Here is a 21,923-nt window from a genome sequence, read left to right on the forward strand (position 1 = left end):
CCCGGTATTCTTAATGGCGTACGTTTATTACGCATACACTTGAAGAAGGCTATACCTTCTTATGTAATTTTCGGTCAAGATATAAGAATCACTTGTTAGCTATGACAATCAGATGGCCACATGTCAATATTGCCAAAAAGCTGTTCACTACGGTAAGCCATGTGATAAACTGGACAAGGAGACAACTACACCAAAGGACAACGGTGCTTCCTTCACACCAACCCCAAGCAACCCCAGTACACCTGTGACAGCCACCAATAACAATGAAGCATCCCCTTCAACGAATGCATCATCATCCCCTGTAGAACAAAGTACACCAGCTGCAGTTAACAACTTACCCTCGAACCACTAGCAATTGCAACCAATGTACAACAAGGTACATCTACAGCCAGAGATCCAATCACTACACGTTAGATGCACATCTCCTTCGAATTGGGCTCTCCGAGACTAATCATTGTGCTTGTGGCGAAGGTTATCGAGATATTGATCATGTCGTTTGGACATGCGTGGAGTATCGTGATGTCAGATCTCAACTAATAAATTCTTTGCGTACCCAAGGTAGACTATCCAATATCCCAGTTCGAGACATTCTTGCTTGTCGTGACCTTTCATACATGAAACTTATTTATCATTTCATAAAGAAAACTGGAGTTTCAATTTAATAAAGGCCCCTTTCAAGACTTAGTTCTGATCCCAGCTGCGTCCATGAGTTCAACCAATAGCTAAATTAGAATAAAAATAATGTAATGATACAAACAAACTCGAAACAGTTTATGAAATTATTAACAAAATGTCTGAAAATAACAGCTTATTTTATAATTTATAGAAGTTAATCGTTTGGTTCAAATAATATTTCCGAGTAGATTTCATAATTAATGACGAGTTACCTAAGATGATATTTAAGTAATAAGAGAATATGTTTTAATAAATGCAAAACGTTGTGACTATGTTAGAATTAAATTAGGATAAGAATATTATGTAAAAGTGATGCTACGGCGAAGAAAAACTTATGTAAACTGCCTTAAGAAATAAACGTATTTATGAAAAAAAAAAAAAAAACAGCCAGAGATGGCATTTCACCAGAGTGATAAACGCTAGAGTCAGATTTCTGCCACACCGAGGATGAAAAAAACGAAGCACCGCACAAAGAGGAAAGCGCACTTCTTCTCAGTGTCGAATAGACAGCATTTGAGTGTGTGCTTGTGGTTAAAGCAGCTGGCGCGAGTGAAACACATTCTCTTCGCATGAATCGCTCACACGCGCTCTCGTCTAAATACACCCAAGTGACCACTGGCGCGTGATTGTGAGCGAACACTTCTGTGAACTTCAATTAATAGAGAGTAGATCTGGCCTTGCTATGAAAAATTTGCAAGGAAAACCGAAAATTTTACGATAAATTGTTTTATTTTGCTGATTTTGCGTGTCCACGCTTCATCTACGAAAACCATACAGCAGAGTGCTCACCGGCGTGTACACCTCTGTGAAAGTATCTGCATCCACCTCAGAGAATTTATTAGCTAATGCTCTAGCACTTTGGTGCGATTCAGTGGAAGAGGTAAAAGGAAATAAGCAAACGCACTCATGATGCGTGCACACTTACACAACAGTGGTGTATAAATGTGAAAGAGAAGAGCTCTCGTTGAAGTTGTCAGTGCGAGGGGAGAAATTTTGCTTGCTCTTCGTCACACAGAGGAGATAGACATCTCTGGACTACAGCAACTAGCAACGAAAAGAAGACGGAAATCGACAACAATATCATCGATACGGCAATGGATGACGAGGCGAACCACGAACGAAGTGCTCAATCCTCGCAAATCAATTCCTCGCAGGAGGGAAATGGAAGCTCCTCTCCCCCTAGAAAAAGGGTGACAACGAGATCCAACTCAAAAAAAAATTATTTAAAAAATCGGCTCAATCGGCCACGTAAAGCTTGTACGCAAATAGGCCTGAATAAAAATATCTTTTAAATATAAAAATGTGCCATGTCTGCTTTGAATGCAATCAGTAAGAATATATTAGATTTTATTTACGAGTTTGAGGCTTTTTCCGAACGTAGAAACTTCATGCGCTTTTTTTTTAAATAAATGCGGTTTTTGCGAAAGTCTCCATGATTTGTGAAAATTATTTGTTGTGATTCATCGTCATTTTTGTATAAAACTATTTCGTGGTGTTAAAACTTGTGCATACGTTCTGAAAATGAATCATGAAAGTCCATCATATTTCCTCGTTTTTTCATTTCGAAGTTTATTTGATGTCAATACAGGCTACGGCAAAGAACATCATAATGGCGGCCATGTAATTTTCTTTAATGCAAATTACACTTAACCTAAGAAGCAACAAATCAAATAGCCCACAACAAATGTATCATAAATGTACTTTAGAACCCTCAAATTTGCTGTAAGTAAAATTGTCATCCAATGAACACGCACACACACAAAACTAGATATATGAAAGAATTTAACTGACAATAATGTTTTAAAGAAAATGTTTGAAAGACATATTAAGAGCGTTTGCATGATTGTATATGTATATGTAAAGGGTTTTATAGAAGCTTTAAAAACTATAATATTACTTGTCAAAAGAGACACAGGTAGTGATTGAAAAATCAATTACAAAACTCCTATAAATTATAATCAAAACCATTAGGCATTCTAATTGTTACTTGGGTATGCTGGCTCTTTTGATCGGAATATGAGCTGGAAGGAGTTGACTCGATCAAAGGAAACCCTGAATTCTGGAGGAACGAGCACAACGTGCATGGGTAATACCATGTTCACATTAGCGTTTATATCACTTGATATACCGAGGTGATATGCATATCACGTGGGAGTGTTCACATACGATCGAAATGATATCGTTTGACAATCAAATTGTCATATTGAATGTTCCCATTAGGAGTAAGATCGATAATATTGCTTTTCTCTCCTACAATTCAATCAATAATTGAAGTCTTGCAATTAATGGTTTCCGAACCCCAGTATTCGTTGAAAAATTTGAAATTATAATGATTGTTTATTGTCACTCTCAAAGTGATGTTCATAAATGAGTGCGTTCAATGCCATTATCCGTGTTGCTAGTTGCGATTTTTGACAACTCGACATTATATCGTACATGATATCCCGGATATCATGCCAAAATGGTGATACGCGTTAACATAAAATTGTATGGGATATCAAGTGATATCGCACATGATATCATCGGATATCAAGTATATCCGTATTTCACTTGATATCAGCGCTAATGTGAACATACTATAAGATTATCTCCCTTCACACAGTCTACCTGTGTACGAGTCCCAATCATGCATATAGATTCAGAAAGATTTTCTGACACGAGAAGCGAATGACTGTTAGGTTAAAATGTCTTTAATCCAAACAAAAAACTGAATTCTCAGATTGTTATGTAACCAAATCCACGTTACCAGCCGTGGTGTCGTCCGAAAGATCCATCTATGAATAGGCTACCGTAAATTCTGTAGTACCTGTAAGCAGAGAGTTAATCATTGTAATGGATAAAATATAAGAATTGTAATAAATATAATATAAATTGTAATAAATATAATATAAAATATAAGAAGAATATTGGAACTCATTGACACTCTGGATCGTGAAATCACTTTCAGACTCGGCAGAACTGAAGTTGCTCAACAAAATTTTGTAAGATACGCTCTGCGCCTGCTACCATGGCCCGACCCTATTAATTTATAACCCTACGAATATCGACCCGACCCTATTAATTTATAACCATAACATACGTCTTTCCAACCTTGGATATACTACTCAAAAAAACATTAGATACATAATTCAAGAGCTTTGTGTTGTGTTATGGAACATTGAGAGACTTGCTTCAGAAATGTGATTTCTGCGTATCTGAAAGATCACTTCTTCAGCGCACCGATCGAACTCTAAAACCTAGAAATAGAGTGTAAGGTGACTTGAGCGGCTGATGGAAAGCTACCATGAAATTTCAGTTCAGTACATTTTCGTATTTTGTTCGATACAGTTTGACAACATCTGATAATAAGACCCTATCATCGAAAAAGTTGCCTAGAGGTTGCGTGAGTACATCAGCAAATGGACCTTCTACGGGCTTATTTAATGTGTCGTTCGCCTCGCATGAGCGACATTGATTTTCAATGTATGTGATGGCGTAGAAGAAAATCACTCCCATTGAATTAGAGCCAATATCGAACGGACTTGCACTCGGTGCGTTTTTTAATGACATCGTGATCGGTCGTGTCTCGTACACAACCCTGTATTTTTTCCCTTAACGAGAATGAAGTAGATGTATTATAATTTCGTATCTTGGCCTAAATTTATACAACAAAGTGCTGGATAATGATCTCGGCGAACTTAAAAACAACCGGAAGTTTGGTATTTTCAATCTAAACCAGTATTTAAAACTGCACTGCTTAGTTAAATATGTCATTATTTACCAAAGGTGTCTGCGAATGGATATCTTTGTTTCACTGATGTTGGAAAAATAATCTTTTGTTGGAAAAATAATCTTTTTTATTAACGTTAATTAAAACAAAACTTAAAAAAACTTCGTCATTACTTCTCGAACTACTGAGACTGCTTAAAAAATCAAACCGAATATTGTGCCAAAATTTCGGGTAAATATCGCTTTAACAATCAAAATTGGGTTTCAAGTGTTTTTTTTCGGGAAACTTTGCGAGAAGTCGAATGAAAAGAACGTTCTTAAGAAACCACAAAACTTCTGAATGAAAGCAACAACATTGACAACGAATCAATGGACACAGGTACGAACAGGGAATTGGTGGCTTCCTAAGCCCGCTGGTTGTTAATGCTACATTGAACAAAAGAGTGTCAAAGTATATAAAAATAAGAAAAAGCTTGTTCTAGAAAAGTCTGTTGAATTTTGAGTCGTTTGAAATAAAGAAAATAAGAAACATAAGTATCGTTTTTTTTTCATTAGGACTAAATAAATTTTATTTTACCAAATTTACATTCCTTCATTTATGGTTTTTCTATATTTAGAATGCGATAACTGCTGTTTTAGTACTGCAAATGTGTTTGTACATTTTTATTTTGCTGGTAAATATACCCCTTAGGATGAATTTCAATGAAATATTCGCATTGTTCATGACATGTATATTGAAGGGCGTAGTTTTCCTAAGTGGATTCCCGCAGGATTTCCTAGATACGTTGCAATTACACTTTATTAGTCACCATTGAATTCTAATAATTGGAAGATATGCTGATTCTTTTTAAAACTGGCAGAATGTAACACATGGGCTGAAAAGTCCAGGGCTTTACACATAGATGGCGCTAATTTTATTGCAGTCCCCTTTTTTCAGTTAATACTAACTTTTAAACGACAGCTGTTGAAATTTTATGACATTCTATTCATTAGTTTGTGAGTTATTGTGCTAAGAGTGACGTTACTTTTATAATTTTCAGAACAATGGATCAAAAACAATTTGGTGTTTTAATTTTACACTGCTTCTTGATGAAAAAAAAAGAGTTTAAGCAAAGTAATGGCTTGAAAAGTGTTATGGAGACTCCGCTCCATCAGAAACACTAATAAAACATTGGTTTACTGATTTCAAAAGTGGTCGTAGAGACACCGATGGTGCAGATCGCAGTGGATGTCCAAATGAGGAGGTAACACTAAAAAACGTTTAAAAAAATCCACAAAATCGTTTTGAATAATCGAAAAGTGAAGTTGCGTGAGTTAGCTGACATCGAAAAGATATCAAAATAACGTGTTGGCATTATATTGCATGAGCATTTGACTATGAGAAAGCTCTGTTCTAAGTGGGTACCGCGTTTGCAAAATTACATGAATTAAACTTCGAATTGCTCCCACATCCACCCTATTCTCCAGATTAGGCTCCCAGCGACTACTGGCTGTACGCAGACCTGAAAAAATGCTCGCCGGTAAGAAATTTCGCCCGAATGAAGAGGTTATCGCTGAAACTGAGATCTATTTTGAGGCAAAAGATGAATCGTTTTACAAAAGTGGTACTGAAATGTTAGAACGGCGCTGGAATGAATGCGTTGCTCTTGATGGAGATTACATTGCTGGATAAAGTTAATTTTGAACCAAAAAATCGTGTTCTCTTTGTTAGACCCGGGACTTTTCAGTCCATGTGTTAATTGATCAAAGAAATTAATAATATACAAATTGTTCAAGGGTTCAGTTCTAGCTTCTATTCAATTCTAATTGTTCAAGGGTTCAGTTCTAGCTTCTATTCCAATTGTATGTACACTAAATATTTGCTTAAAGGACGCTACACTATGTTTTTTGTTCCCAAGTCATACACATATACAGGAATTCCAAAGCTTATCGCCGAACATTAAGAATGAATTTGATATGAATGAAAATGTAGAAGAAACCCGAACTTGCATTAAATTCATACCATAGGCAATGTGTTGTGATATTTTGGTGAGTCAGACTGTCGCCACGCCGGTATAATGGTGTTGGTCCTTCGGTTATTTCCGCCTGTCCTGAAATGGCGCATGCTCCATAATACTGTAAGCGTGCCGTGGTGTCAACAAAGAGCTGAATTCATATCACGTTTTTAAAAAAGGTGCTATAATTGAATAGTAATGCGAATAATAAAATTGTATTACTTAATGTCAGGTCACTGTAATGCATGAAAATGAATGATCTTATATTAATACAAATTTGCATTGGTTATGTCATGTTTAATAATTGCTAAGTTGGATGTTCAATGAGATGTTAAGGGTTAACAATAGGATATCCATTCCAATATCCTTCGTAATTTCAGCTGTTGTCAGTCGCCGTTGGATCGTCGTTTGGAAAAGACGTAACGAAACGAGTGTGTTTTAACGAAATAAGGAACTATTGACTGTTTTTGTTGTGTTGCTAGCTGCATTTAATAGTGCGTATAACTGTGTGTGTTCTGAGTCATAACATTCCCCAATGAACAGGAAGTGATAAGCGAAAAAGAGGGGTATTGAAGAATAGCACTTTCAACATCAACTATTTCATTACTTTAAGCCGCTTTAATGTCATGTGGGAAGATTGGGGTTGTCACATAAAATGGTCTCGAAGTTCCAAGAGACAAGGAACAGCGAACATTGCCAATAGTTTACATACAATCTGTGTTTCAGTTATTTCGTTGATTCTTATCTGTTGTAAGGAGAGCTGGTGACGAGTAGTTATGTCATCATGTGATCTTTATTTTTTGATTTTGAATGATTTCTGTTGATTTTCAAGAGCTTTGTATATCAGTTCATAGAATTGATTTAACCGCAAGTTATTTCATCGATTGCTTATGGTTTTAAAGCACTCAAAATCTCATGTAGTGTTTAGTTTTTATTGTATCGCTGGTTTTTCAAATGAATAAGGCATAATGCGATTTTCTAAGTGCTCAGTACTGTAAGTGAAAGCAATATAAAGAATTAAATTACTAAAAATCTTTACAGGAATTACGTACAATAGTCTACAGAATCCGTGTGGATGTGGTTTGTTATGAATACATAGTCGAAATAAATATAGATTATACAATCACGGTAAAATTGTTACTAATTCGAATGCAGATTGTTTTGTAAAGTGCTTCGCGTTGTGTACTGTGCTATACTCTAGCTGAAAGTGGAACATATTTGGATAAAAGTTTTCAATTCAACTCACAAAAGGTAATCAACTCGCTACGTAATTATAATTATACGTCATTTGAATTAGTTTTACTAAATTTCTACCATCCCCACTATTCCTTCTACTTGGAATCGTGTACATCCCAGAAAATTAATTGTTTGCATTATTTACATCAAAACATGAATTATTTTTCTTCCGAAATTTATATGCAATTTATTCTGCATAGTTCGAAGAATAACCTCACAAACGTTATTTAGCACAACTTCTCTAAAAATATGTTGTAGGGTAACGTTTCCCCCCCCGCCCCCGCCGGATGCAATTCAATTCGCAAAAGACAGTAACAATGTGCACTATGTGGAGCACGAGAACATTAAGTACAACATTCCAGTATATATGGAAGATAGTGCTATAGAAATGCGTGTGCATGATCTTCCATCAAGCGTCACCGATTCATATATTCGCAAAACTATGTCCCAATACGGAGAGATTCTCTCTATCGAAAAAGAAAAGTGAAAGAATTTTTTCCCCGGAATTCTAAATGGCGTACGTTTGTTACGCATGCGCTTGAAGAGGGCTATACATTCTTATGTGACCGAAAGTCAAAATACAAGAATTCCGTGAAAATAACTTGTCACCTATGACAATCAGATGACCACATGTCAATATTGCCAAAAAGCTGTTCACTACGGTAAGCCATGTGATAAACTGGACAAGGAGACAACTACACCAAAGGACAACAGTGCTTCTTTTACACCAACCCCAAGCAACCCCAATACACCTGTGACAGCCACCAGCAAAAATTAAGCATCCCCTTCAACGAATCCATCATCATCCCCAATAGAATAAAGTACACCAGCTGCAGTTAACAACTTACCCTCCAAAAGCCAGCAACTGCAACCAATGTACAACAAGGTGCATCTACAGCAACTAGCAATGAAGATAAGACGGAAATCGACAACAATACCATCGATGCGGCAATGGATGACGAGACGAACCACGAACGAAGTGCCCCTCAATCTTCACAGAAGGGAAATGGAAGCTCCTCTCCCCCTAGAAAAAGGGTGACAACGAGATCCGACTCAAAAAAAAATAATTTAAAAAATCGGCTCAATCGGCTACGTAAAGCTTGTACGCAAATAGGCCTGAATAAAAATATCTTTTGAATAAAAAAAAATGCGATTCTACTAATGGGATAACTATTAGTACAATAGCCCCAAAAGGCGTGGCATAAATGTGATTAGAAAACGGTTATACTAAAAGACGCATCCCCGCGGCAAACCAATCCTTGTCACCGTTTTTTTGTGTCCCAGTCATCTTTCCGGAGATGAGCTTTTTTTAGCTCACTAAACCAACGAATCACGGCTAATCTTATTTTGCCCCGGGCGTCAAATATCCTCGGTACGCCACTGCTCACATTGTTAGCTTTTTGATAATTAGTTATTGATCAATCTAGCTTCGTAAAACTTTTTATTGTATCCAGTATTCGTCTCCAGATAACTAAGTCTATAACTGTTCATTCTCGGCTACTAAGGGCAAAAATAGCTCTCAATTCTCTACTCTTGATCGACCCACATTTTCAGCGATGTCTATGAGCTGAACGTACTTTTAAAAGATTTTATCCGTCGTGTCTTCTTGTTTTTCTAACCACAGCTTCTGAAGCTATGACATGAGTCCACAATTCAGTATGACATTAACAAAACTGCTTAGCGAGCTGTTAAAATATGGTGATGAAACACTGGCTGGAGCACTGCACCGGGGGAGATTTTTCCGGTTGGCCGAATGGAGTGTATCGTTTTCCCAAACTACAAAAAGGGCGATAAGTTGGATTGCTGTAGCTACCACGTGATTACACTACTGAGCGCCAACCTCAAGACTCTCAATCGAATTTTGCAGCCGACTGTTACCAATTACAAAGGACTTTACTAAGTAGGGTTCATGGGCTCCCACACCACCACGGACCAAATATTCGCAGCTCGACAGGCTCTGCAGAAATGACGCGGACACAATATGCCTACGCATCATTTGTTCATCAACTTTAAGTCAGTACACAACACAATCGATCGAGATCACAAAATAATGCATGAATATGGTTTTCCGGACAAGCTTGGTCAAAGCGTCGATGAACCGGCTGATGTGCGTCGTTCATGTATTGGGGATACCCTGGAATTCTGTTAAATCTTGAAAAGGGTTTCGGCAAGAGGATGATCTATTGAGCCTGCTGTGCGTTACACTAGAAGGTGTGATAAGCTGTGAGAGCTGAGATAGACACTAGTGACACGATCTTCAGGAAGTCCGTCAAGCTTTTGGGTTTCGCTAAAGACATTGTCATAATGGCACGAAATTTTGAGGCAATGTCGGAACCGTTCATCAAACCGAAAGTTTAGTCTTGCAGGGTTGGCATTGCCATTAATGTTCCGAAGACAAAACAATGAGAGAAAGAGGCTCAAGGTTCAATCTTTGACAGTGGTTCATTCAAGCTTTTAGAGATAACCACTGGTGCATTTTTCATCAAAGGAAACCCTGATTGTGAAAAAGAAACCATTGGAGCTAGGAATCGTCTGCTGCGCAGCAAGGTGTTGAGGTGCGGTGAAGCCAATCCTAATCTTTCAATCCGGGATATGGCCAGAAGGCACAACGCTAAATTTTAAAAGATACGGAACATACGATTTTAAGCAATTTCTCTGTCAAAAGTTTTACAACGCGACTAGTTGTAGGGATGTGCCGGGAATGTTCAATTTTGTGTTTGTCGACAATTTCGCGAAGATCATTCAGCAATTTGCTTGAAAATGGAACAAAGCGCTGATTACGTGACTGTTTCCACAGTGCGAGCGCTGTGGGATCCATCAGGGAGAAATTTCGAGAATTAGCTCGAACTGAATAAATGTATCCATCTAATGCTGTAACTTAGAAGGTTCAATAGATGTAAACTTATAAAATCACGAATTTAAGGTCTTTTTAGGCGCACCAGGTTACTTTTAGTCAGCCTTTAGACCAACCTTTTTTTACGACCACACGATCTAGACTATGCTCGTGAAGGACCAAGATGCCCTTGGTGTTTTTGAACGGATGGTATTGCGAACCATCACACATCGATTATACTGCAAAAATCGAACGTTTTCGACGCATCGGATGTCGAACGACGACCCGGTGAAAATTGTTACTGAGGGCGACCCTACAGAAACAAAAAGACGGGCCGCAAAACGAGAACGGCGGATCGACCAGTTAGAGGGCGACCTGCGGCCTCTTCTCAAACTACAAGGCTAACGACAAGCAGCAATGAACCGATTAGAGTGAACATCGAGAGACATTCCGGCTCTAGAATGATCGGTACGGTATTTGTTAACGAAACTATTTAAAGTATATTTTCTAAAATGTTTTGTATAACCCTAAAAAGCTCAACCGTTTTCTGTTAATTATACATGGTCCACCATCTAACATTTTTTTTTTAACTAGCGGTTATTTCGACATTGGTAACCTTAATGTCAGTTCTGATTTGACAGAAACTTAGTTTTATCCTTCCGCTGAACGAAAATGGTTGTGTATACGCTTAAGGAACGCGTGAAAATAGTGCAGTTTTATTTTGAAACTGAGTTTGCGATCAGCTTGAAGAAGACGCCGATTTTTGCCAAAAAATCATCTTCTCGGATGAGGCACATTTTCATCTCGGCGGGTATGTTAATAAGCAAAATTGTCGCATCTGGGGGACGGAAAACCCGCACGTTATCATGGAGAAGCCGATGAATCCTCAGAGAGTGACGGTTTGGTGTGGATTTTGGTCTGGCGGCATCATTGGGCCATTTTTCTTCGAAAATGAGGCAGGAGCCGCCGCCACGGTCAATGACGAGCGCTACCGCGCCATGATTAGCGATTGGTTACTTGAAGAGGAATACTTGGACACCATTTGGTTCCAACAAGACGGCGCTCCGTGACACACAGCCAACGCTACGATCGATCTTCTGCACACAGTCTTCGAAGATCAAATTATTAGTCGAAATTCGGATGTCGTTTGGCCGCCTCGGAGCTGTGATTTAACGCCGTTAGACTATTATCTCTGGGGTGCTGTCAAATATAAGTGTTATGTGGACAAGCCAGAGACAATTCAAGCCTTAAAGGACAACATTCGTTCAGCCATAGCTGAAATCGAAAATCTAATCGAAAATGTACTAAAAAACTGGACCGACCGTATGGCGTACTGCAAGGCCAGCCGAGGCAGCCATTTGAATGAAATTATATTCCACAATTAACCGGAAGGATTGTAAATTAATATGAAACAAAATTGAAATCGGATGAACCGTTTGTGTTTTATTGCATGTTTAAAAAAAAGTTACATGGCGGACCCTGTATTATCTTTGAATTATCAATTTTATACAAACAGTATTATATGTACATGTCATATATGAAATATATATACCTATGTTTACCGCACTTTCGTTGACCGCCCGTGAGTTTTCCGTGATTGATCAGAAAGCAGTTGAATTGCATATGGAACTAAATGCATGATACCTGGGATTAGTAGATCATGCTCAACGTGCAACCTAAACTGACTTAGAGCATGCAGATCACTATGGGAAGGGAAGGAATGTTAGTTCAACACTTGTTACTACTAGTGACTAATGAATTCTTTGCATCACTACTAGAGATGTAAAATACCCGAAATCCGATCCGAACCCGTGCCCGACGGGTTTTTGGTCGGGTACGGGTAAGTCGGATCGGGATAAAGTTCAATAGCAGTCTATGGAACCATAAGACCTTTCATTTAAATCTGAGTTTGTGAAAATCGGTTCAGCCATCTCTGAAAAAATCGAGTGACATTATTTGCACATACACACAGACATACAAGCACACATACATACTCACACACAGACATTTTGTGATCTCGACGAACTGAGTCGAATGGTATATGACAACGGGCCTCCGTCAAAAGTCGGCTTTCACAGTGTTTGCATAGCCTTTCTATATGAGAAAGACATAAATTCTGGTAACTGAAAGTAGGAAAAAAGAAACTCTTAACTTTGTGTAATCCCGAATTCTACCAAACAGGATTTATGCGGATTTATGAAGGTTCAGTAGGGATTATGAAATTATTTCTAAATGAAATGAGTTTATTGGTCTGGATTAATCCCGAGTTTGAAGGGATCTATCACTTGATCTCCAATAAATTTTTCGGTTTTGCTACACTTCATTTGCTGATACTGACACCCCTTGCCGGTTTGAAGTGTGTTTTATTAAATGATACAAATAATGAATATTATGTTGTATTCAGATCTGTAGCTGTGAGAAACAATGCTGGATGATGTTTTAATTATTCATGGAATTAAGTTTAACCCATCTCATGTACCTGATTTTTTGAATTTAGCTTGAGCTTCCAGACGATTGCGATACAGTCTGGTTTGTTGGTGTAATTGGACACCCGGTACGGCTCGGTGGACCGGAAGCCTTGGGGCAATGCGGTCGTAATGTTTATGAAAGCTCACTGAAAATGAACACCTTAATTGTTTACTCGTCATAATTTATTCAGAATTTAATTACCCGTTATTTTTAATAGAGCTTACCGAGAGGTGCCACTAATGAAACGTAAAAATGGAGATATTCACCGGTGCGAAACGTGATGGTGCATAAATTGGATTAAGTACGATAATTAATCATCGATTTCACATTTAAATGTGCTTGACTGTTTTAGTAAAAACTGTTGGATACTTTCGAAAAAATTAGTTTTTACTGGAAGCTTGCAATGACTATGAATTACTACATTTTGTAGGACTTACAAAAGAAGCTTTTTGTCTGTTTAGACTGTTTTGAGTACGTATTTGTGCTTTATTACAAGGACGTTCCCTCAAAGTCTTTTCAACACTGCGCTCGACTTCATTATTGTGATAAGACTTCAGATCGGATGCGTAGCTTGAGTAAAAAAATAAAGAATAACATCACCCGAAGAACTTTTATCTATGCATTACTAGACCTGAACAAAATGAACGAATTTATGAATACATGACAAGAAGTTGAAGATATAATACCTACCGAGTCAAACCAAGAGCAGAAAACCTTTTTCATCTTGGAAAAAGAAAATCGGATTAAATTCTTCCATTCGCTGTGAATATGAGCCCGCAGTCAGTTGTCGTCACATTTTACCATAGGCCAACTCATCTTTATTTTGCTTCCCTTATTAATACTTTCGTTTAGGATTCCCGTCCATCAACGTTTTTACCATTTTCGCAGTAAGGTTGGAATTTATTAAACGGATTTTATTATTTCCCTGTGTTTTATATTTTTGTCCAGAGAGAGTTTTGTTGTATCCGCTTAGTCGACATCGATGACAAGGAAGGTGAAATGCGATACAGGATTTTTACACGTTGCTACTGAAATGTTACTCATATGTAGTTGTTTCGGTTTCGGGAATGGGTGTAAATTTATGAAGAATTTTTCGTATCAGATTTTTACCTTATTTTTATAAATATTAAAAATAGCTTTAATGCACCTTTATCAGATTATTCTCTTCATCGAAATGAAAATTTATGCAAGCTCCATTTTGAAATTGTTGAAAACTATTTTCGGTATCAGATTATTCAGAATCACTAAGTAAGCCAAGTGTATCAGTTCTTTTGTGCACATATATACAAATAAAAAAGTAGTTTTAGTCGGACACAGGCCTGTACCCAAGATTTCGTTTCGGGAGGGGCCCAAAGATTACTTATGTACCTTATTTTCGATGTGCCTTTTAGGGGTGTTTTTATCAGAAACTTCAAAATTTTCCACTGGAACTGTTACTGTATTACATTTTTTACGTTTACTGTTTTTTTATTCGGTAACACATGCCTGAGAACTTCTAAATAATTATACCTTATGATAAAAAAAGAACCGGAATTTGCATTTTAAAATTCCCGCGCTTGTCCAATCGGTAAACTTTTATTCTCTCAACGTTGGCAACACTTTTATACACATTCTGTCAAATTTTGACGCATATCGTACGATTAGTTTTTGTTTGGCGTCTATACAAAGATGTTGAAAAATTTTCGTGTGGCGATTTTTATAATGGATAAAAATTTAGAACAACGGCTCGATTGTTGTGCGGTTTCGGTCGATTGTTGTGCGGTTTCGACGTCATATTTATAGATCCAAACCTCATCACCAGTTATGATGCATTCGATGAATGTGAGGTCACTATCTGCGTTGGAAATCATCTCTTTGGCCACATCAACACGACGCTGTTTTTGAATGAAATTCCGCTTTTTTGGCACCAGCCGAGAAGCGACGCGTTTTAAACCCAAAACATCAGTTAAAATATGTTCGGCTGATCCATAAGAGATGCCCAACAACACAGCAATCTCTCTAATAGGAACAGAACGATTTTGCAACACGATTTGCTTCGCCGATTCAAGTTTTCTTCAGTAACAGATGTTGTTGGGCGGCCAGGGATCTCATCATGATCCAAGCTTGTACGACCACCTTTGAAGCGTTTATACCACTCGTATGCCTGTGTTTTTCCTAGACACGATTCACCAAAGGCCTTTTCTAACATTTTCAACGTTTCGGAACACTTAAATCCATTTGCAACACAAAATTTGATGCACGCACGTTGTTCTAAATTTTCATCCATTATAAAAATCGCCAAACAAAAATTTTTCAACTTCTTTGTATAGACGCCAAACAAAAACTAATCGTACGATATGCGTCAAAATTTGACAGAATGTGTATAAAAGTGTTGCCAACGTTGAGAGAATAAAAGTTTACCGATTGGAAAAGCGCGGGAATTTTAAAATGAAAATTCCGGTTCTTTTTTGATCATAAGGTATATTAATAAAAATTTTGCCTTATTTATTTTAATAAAACAATCGATTACCATTCATTCTAGTCACAATTTTCAGAGAGAAAGAATATTGATGCAGAAAACATGCGGATCGATAAAAAATGTATCATCTTACTGCTATGTGGATAAAGCACGTTTTTGTGTTTGAAATGAACGACAGAGCTTAGGCAATTAGGGGTACGGTTACCTCATATATGGAAAATCTCTGTACCAATACAAGATGGTCTATGATTCTAAAATTTCGTTGTAGAACATACTATTATCAAAGTAAAAGTAATGGAACCTCCGACACAAAAAGAAGAACAAATAATAGAAAATCCTAAAATTCCTCATCTTTCGCCAAAACGTACGATTTTTTAAATCTATCCCGAAAAAGACAAAGCGAGAACATTTTTCACATTTATATGTTGAGTAGTGACTTCTTCGCATTACTATATGTAGCCTGAATCGACGCTATCGAAGAGTAAGTAACAAGTCTCATAGACCAGTTGAATTAATGTTAGAAGAGTCGAAACTTTGCAATTTCATTACACACAGATAAGAACCGGCGAGGTCTTTCAAAGAGGAATTTCAGAATGTATGTGAATGTTGTATGAAAAGAGTCCATACGCAAATTCACATATATGCATGCACAGATCATCGAACTGAAACGATTGGTGTATGGGACGCAATTCATTTGAATCGAAAAAAACTTTTGGAAGTCAGGGCATATGAATGGTTTTTTTTATTAAAGAAAAGTAAACTTGAAATACGGTTTGGATTGTCTGCAAGAAGCGAAACGAATAGGACGTATCGATCTCACCCCGTAGTAGCTATAGCAAAATGACTATCGCGATGCTATAGAGTGAATGTTCCAGGCTGTCAATGGAAATTCATACTTCTGTGTACATATTCCCATTGACAAGTACATATTATATACTATCAACATTCAGTGTTTGTGTACATAGTTTCGTCGATAAAAGTTGTATCTCCATGATCGAGAATGTCGCTTGTGTCGTTTCCCTGCTATTTCAACAAGGAACAGTAACTACACGCTGTCAGTTGCGTCTTTTCCCACTATTCCAGCTACAGGGTGGTGGTTTCCGGTGGCGACGGATGACTGGTGAGGCGTAAAAGCTGGTAACAAGTTTGGCGCCTTGTGGACGTTATGGGAAAAATGAAAGTGTATTTGTCGGGAATTAAGTGGAAAGTTAGACCATATTTTATGATTCATCCGTTTGTTGACTCATGAAATTTTACCGTCGAATTTATATGTGGGAATACATAAAACTTTATATATCGAATTTATATGTGGGAAACTATCTAAGAAGAACGTTTTCTTTTGTTTCGATTATAGAAGGTTTCACTTTCTGTCCCTATCTGTGGGATTGTGAAGCGAACCCAGGTAGACTGCGAAAAACCCTATTGTCTTACCCATCAAGTTCTATCGTCCATCCATCTATCTCCATTTAGTTTAGTTATTTGAATGTTATAGGCATTGAGTAAAGGTAATATTTTACCTTTACTCATAAGCTTAATAACGACTCAAACATACAGTTCATACCTTCATAGTTATGTCCGTGCAAACCCTAAAAACAACGAATCAATTCAAATTATTTTGCAGACTACATTCGTTCAGCGACTCCGACTCGATCTGAATTAAAATACAGAGCGTCTCCATCGATCGAAAAACGATGTGAGCGCCCGAGTTTCTGTTAGAAGAGGAATTGGTTTTTAAATTATCTTGCAACAATGTCTAAAATTGTTAGTTGATTAATACTTTTATGTACGACTTTTAAAAAAAATGACAGAATTCGGTTTTTAGAAGTTGTTATGACGGATTATTAATAAAATTCATGTAGTATTATCAAGTCGATGAGCTGAATCTCTCTATAAACTGACACGAATACCAAAAGTACTTTCAAACCCTACCGTACTTTCTCCCAGACTACCTTAAAATGTTATCGAAATTCTCAGGTTTTCAGGATACCTAAGCGATAAAGAGATACAATAAATCTCAAACGTCTATACTAAGCGATCGATAGAAAAACACGGAAAGTGTTTACAGCTTCGAGTGTAGGTTTTTTCGAATCATTCTTCGGTTGGGTAATACTATTGAACTTGTGTATTTGAATTACAAAATCAAATTTCTTTTAAAAATTTTAAAAATAAATATGAGATTTCGTACACTTTAGTTATCCATCTCCTTTCCTTTTCGTAGACAAACGGCGATATTTGTTAAGTTCATCACTTCCGTTTTGTTGGAAAAAATCCCTCCGTACTGCGACATGGTTGTTCAAATAAAATTATCGCTAGCGGAGGATGGCAGATCATATACACGTACTTCTATGACACCATCCTCCTTATACACTGGTATGTTGTTTTTTATGTTATCATGTTTCACATAGTGCACATTGTTGTTGTTTTTGTGAGTGGGTTCAATTGCATTCAACTTCGGGTATTGAATGTATCCAACATTACTGGTTTTATTCAGTTGTAATAAATGCACTTGCTTTTTATCGAGACTCATTGCATTCTTGTCCAAAGTTTCAACTTCTTGAAGTGAAGGTCGAGTGTTTATTTACTACTATATGATAAGATGTTAATGCGAACTGAATTGAGATTAAACAGGAGTTTTAAATAAAATAAAGTGAGTTACGATCAACATGATACTTTTCAATTAGACGCATTTATTTCATCATGCATTAAGAAACTAGGTATCACTCATTTCAAAGATGCGTCCATTCACTGTTTAATTTCGAGGTTGGCGTTGACGAAAATGTTAAGGAGGTCTTTGAAAGGACTGAAATTGATTATTAGATTGCTGTCAGAGTGAAAGCGTTACCCGAAGCGTCTGGACGCGTGTGTGAGCTAGTTACATTTGATCGAAGCAAACCTGTCAGAGTAAAAGCGTCGATGCGAAAACAGTACATCGCATTGAATCGCTTCGCTTCGGTCCGCGTTCCGCGCTCATTCTGACATCAACCTTAGTGATTTATACTGACATTGATTATGTGGTGGACAAATAAAGAGGAAATCCTAACTTCTATTTTCCTAACTATCCTATTTTCTATTTCGAAAAATACTTCTAGAATGTAACAATAACCAATAATTCCGGGTTGGCGGTTTTATGCGTAAAATACCAGTTTTCGTTTGTTCGAACTTCGATCTGGAAGGATTCTTAGTGTCAGTAATGGTTCTGTGCACTAAGAATCAACAGCGAAGTATGCCGAAGCAGAAGTTCAAATACCATGTGTACTGTAGTTAATTTCTGTTTTTTTTAATAAATAAATAAACGTTAGCAATTCAACATACACCCTTATTCTTAATAACGACGTATTGATTTTTCGATCGATTGTGGGTCGATCGAATCCTAGATACCTTTGATTTTGCTAGCGTTTTTAGGAATACAAATGAAATACGATCGTAAAATCGATACGACGTTATTCAGAATAAGAGTGATAATCTCCGAATGCACTGATAAGCCGAGGGCGAAACGTAGAAAATGAAATAAATCATCTACACTGTGGCATAAACAGGTACCCTTGAGATACAAAAATTTTCTGTCGTTATTTATATTCTATTATATTTTGCCATTGCTCGGCTCAAGTCGTTCATGTGTTGTATTGGTAGAGAAAACCGTTGATAGATTTATTAAGTTCCAGATCACACCGGTCTGGTCCCTCCACGCTCACAATTTGACCTTCCGATCGCATCGATTTGATTGTGCCGTTTATGTCGATGCTTAAACGGAATTCACCCACGAGTTCTTGTATTTCGCCTCTCCAAAAATTTTTCTCATATACACGGTTACTATAGATGTATTTCTTAAATGAACATGAAAAGCATAGGATTGCGCATATGCTCAAAATTTGACGCGAGAAATATTTTTGTTTTATAAAAACTTCGTCACAGGTTTGAAAATCAACACAACGAAATAAAATGAAACCTAAGTTTTACAATAGTAACATAAAACAGAATTTCATCAATTGATAAATGGTCGTAGCTCGCTTGACGATGAACTCATAGAAGGTCGTCTTAAATCAGTTGTTTTGCCAGAGAATATAAATGCTGTGAAAAATCTGATAATGGAAGATCACCCTGTGATCATATTTTGTGAATTTATATCTATTTTCATGCACTTATTTGAAGCAGAAAATTAAACATAAAGTTACTTTGCAATTCTGTAAGTTTCAATATAATTTGAACACAAACCTAAGCGTTAATTGAATTATATAGATATAGAATTAATGCAATCCAATTTAGTTTTGCATCGATGATAGTTTTCAATCAAACTTTCGATTCAACTTATGTTTATTCCATATTACTTTTGATTTAAATGTCTTGTAAATTTCACCATTTCTTTCTGTGTTGGGCATTAGTGTGAAAAGCTTATAAGTTATTTTGCAAAAACATTTAGCCGTAAAAAAATGTTCACGTTGGATCCCACATAATTTGACAATCGCTAAAAAAAACTCATGTCGATTGGTGCAAAGAAATGCTGAAAAAATTCAATCGTGGTGCTTCAAATTTGGTGTATAACATCTACACAGATAACGAAACATGGATTTACTCATTTGAGCACGAAACTAAACAGCAGTCGACTATATGGGTAATCCAAGAAGAACTAAATCTAAAAAAAGTTGTTCGCGCTCGAAGCACTTCAAAGAAAATGGTAGCTTGATTTTTGGGTATAAACGGACATATTACTTCGTTAGAGGATCGCGAGACCGTTAATTCTGGTTGGTATACCACCATTTAGTTTTTAGAAGTTTTTCGTGAAATAAGGAAAACAAACGCAAAATCATTCATCATCACGATAATGCAAGCTCTCACACATCGGCTCAAACAACCGAATATTTGAGCACCCAAAACGTCGAATGGATGGGCCACCCTCCGTATAGTCCTGACTTGACACTTAACCACTTCTATTTGTTCCCTTCCGTGAAGAATAATCTGCGTGGAGAGAAATTCAATACTCCTGAAGAAGCTGTTCAAGCGTTCTAAAAGCATGTTTTGGGAATATCTCAAGAAGAGTGAAAAAAATAGCGAGCTTAGCCCGCCCAAATTTTAAAAACGTTTTTCTCAAAACAGACTTTTTTAGAACTGTTGTCATAATATCTCCGAAACTGTTTGAGCGTCTTCACCACATTTGCAACTTTATATTTTTCAAACTTTTTTCTTTATTTTAGCTCCGAACAAAGTCTCGAGTACCACTAATAAAATGGTGTATGGTTTTCTCCTATCAGATAGACAGAACATACTATCTGACCCCTTTAAAGTAAGAAATCGAATAACATACATTGTGTTAAACCAATGGAATTTTTTATTGTTTGTGTAAATTTATGGTTATGAATTTCACTAACTCATAACTACGTTCGACTAGCATCTGTTTTTGTGGTAATTTTCTACTTACAAAAATATTTACAATATTGCTTTAGCAATGTACGATATATGGAATATTTGAATGTACGATATACGGAATATTTGTAGAGAATTACCCGATAAAGTAAACTTCATTGTGCTCCATATTCATAGAAGGAAAGAAACTTGAGCAAATCGACACGTTTTTAAAAAGAGAGTTTATCAAATTCATTAGAAGACCGCACACGTTCATCAGCCAGATAGGATGCAATCCTTCTTAAATTCATTTCTCTTGATAACCTGGTGAAATTTTTAACATTTATCCTCAACATAAATCATTTCTGATTTATGTGAACTCGTTAAGTACACAAAGCGGTTTGCTCTCTGGCGTACCCTGATTTTTTCACATCTGCACCATTGCTGCTAGTGCTGTGTTGATTGTGTCAAGAAAAAAATCCAGACGTGCTGCTCTTTCAAGTATCCTCATCTTTTTCAAATTATCTCCCCTGAAAGGAGAACTCTTGGCAATAACAGTGCATGGGCGCCGCAGAAAAAAAAAAAAGATGAAACATTTTTTCGTTCATCCATCTGCTACCACACTGCTCTGATGTTGATGCAATGTTTTTTTTTCTATTTCTAATGTGCAATGGTTCAACGTGCTAGACACTAACATGTATGATGTGTTGTAAACAATGTAATTTTGACTAAGACAAGTGACATTTTGATTGGTTCCGATCTGGAATAGAACATATTTTTATCACGTAACGACATTCTATGAGTCATTTCCACCATGAGAAACCACCCCAAAATCAACGGGACTCACCGAGCCAACAAAAAAGATTATCAATTCGTAAAAGCGGCGCCCACAATATTTAGCCTACCTAATTTTGAGTACAATCTCCAAATAACTAGGGAAACGCCAATTAGTTTTTTTTCCTGTTAATTTTGAGTATATCATAGAAAAGCTCGACAATGAGCAATTTCTCCGCAAAAAAATCAGTGTTGATTTTTCAGTGTTGAGGAAACTACCCTGGGTCAGTTTCATTTTTCTCAAGCGAAAACGACATTAATTTAGAAGATGAATTAAAAAACCTAAATATAGGTGTTATAAGACTTTTGTTTTTCTCATACAGAGATACTATACAATCACTGTGGAAATCGACTTTTCCGAAAGTCAGAGGATCGGGTA

At 36.9% G+C, this 21,923-nt stretch overlaps 1 protein-coding gene across 4 annotated transcripts in view; it reads left to right on the top strand.

Annotated features, from left to right (window-relative positions):
• The first annotated feature begins 6,774 nt into the window (after nucleotides 1–6,774).
• The window catches only part of LOC131439592 (uncharacterized protein CG3556), a 43,856-nt gene continuing 28,707 nt past the window's right edge, over nucleotides 6,775–21,923 (top strand). For 2 of the 4 annotated variants that reach the window (XM_058610796.1, XM_058610795.1), the window contains exons 1-2: nucleotides 6,779–6,943; nucleotides 7,419–7,628. The gene's annotated coding sequence lies outside the window, so the exon portion shown is untranslated. Of the gene's footprint in view, nucleotides 6,944–7,418; nucleotides 7,629–21,923 lie in introns of all 4 variants that reach the window. The other 2 variants (XM_058610798.1, XM_058610797.1) reach the window with 2 other exon arrangements.

Source organism: Malaya genurostris, chromosome 3 (assembly GCF_030247185.1).
Source record: "Malaya genurostris strain Urasoe2022 chromosome 3, Malgen_1.1, whole genome shotgun sequence".
NCBI lineage: Eukaryota > Metazoa > Arthropoda > Insecta > Diptera > Culicidae > Malaya > Malaya genurostris.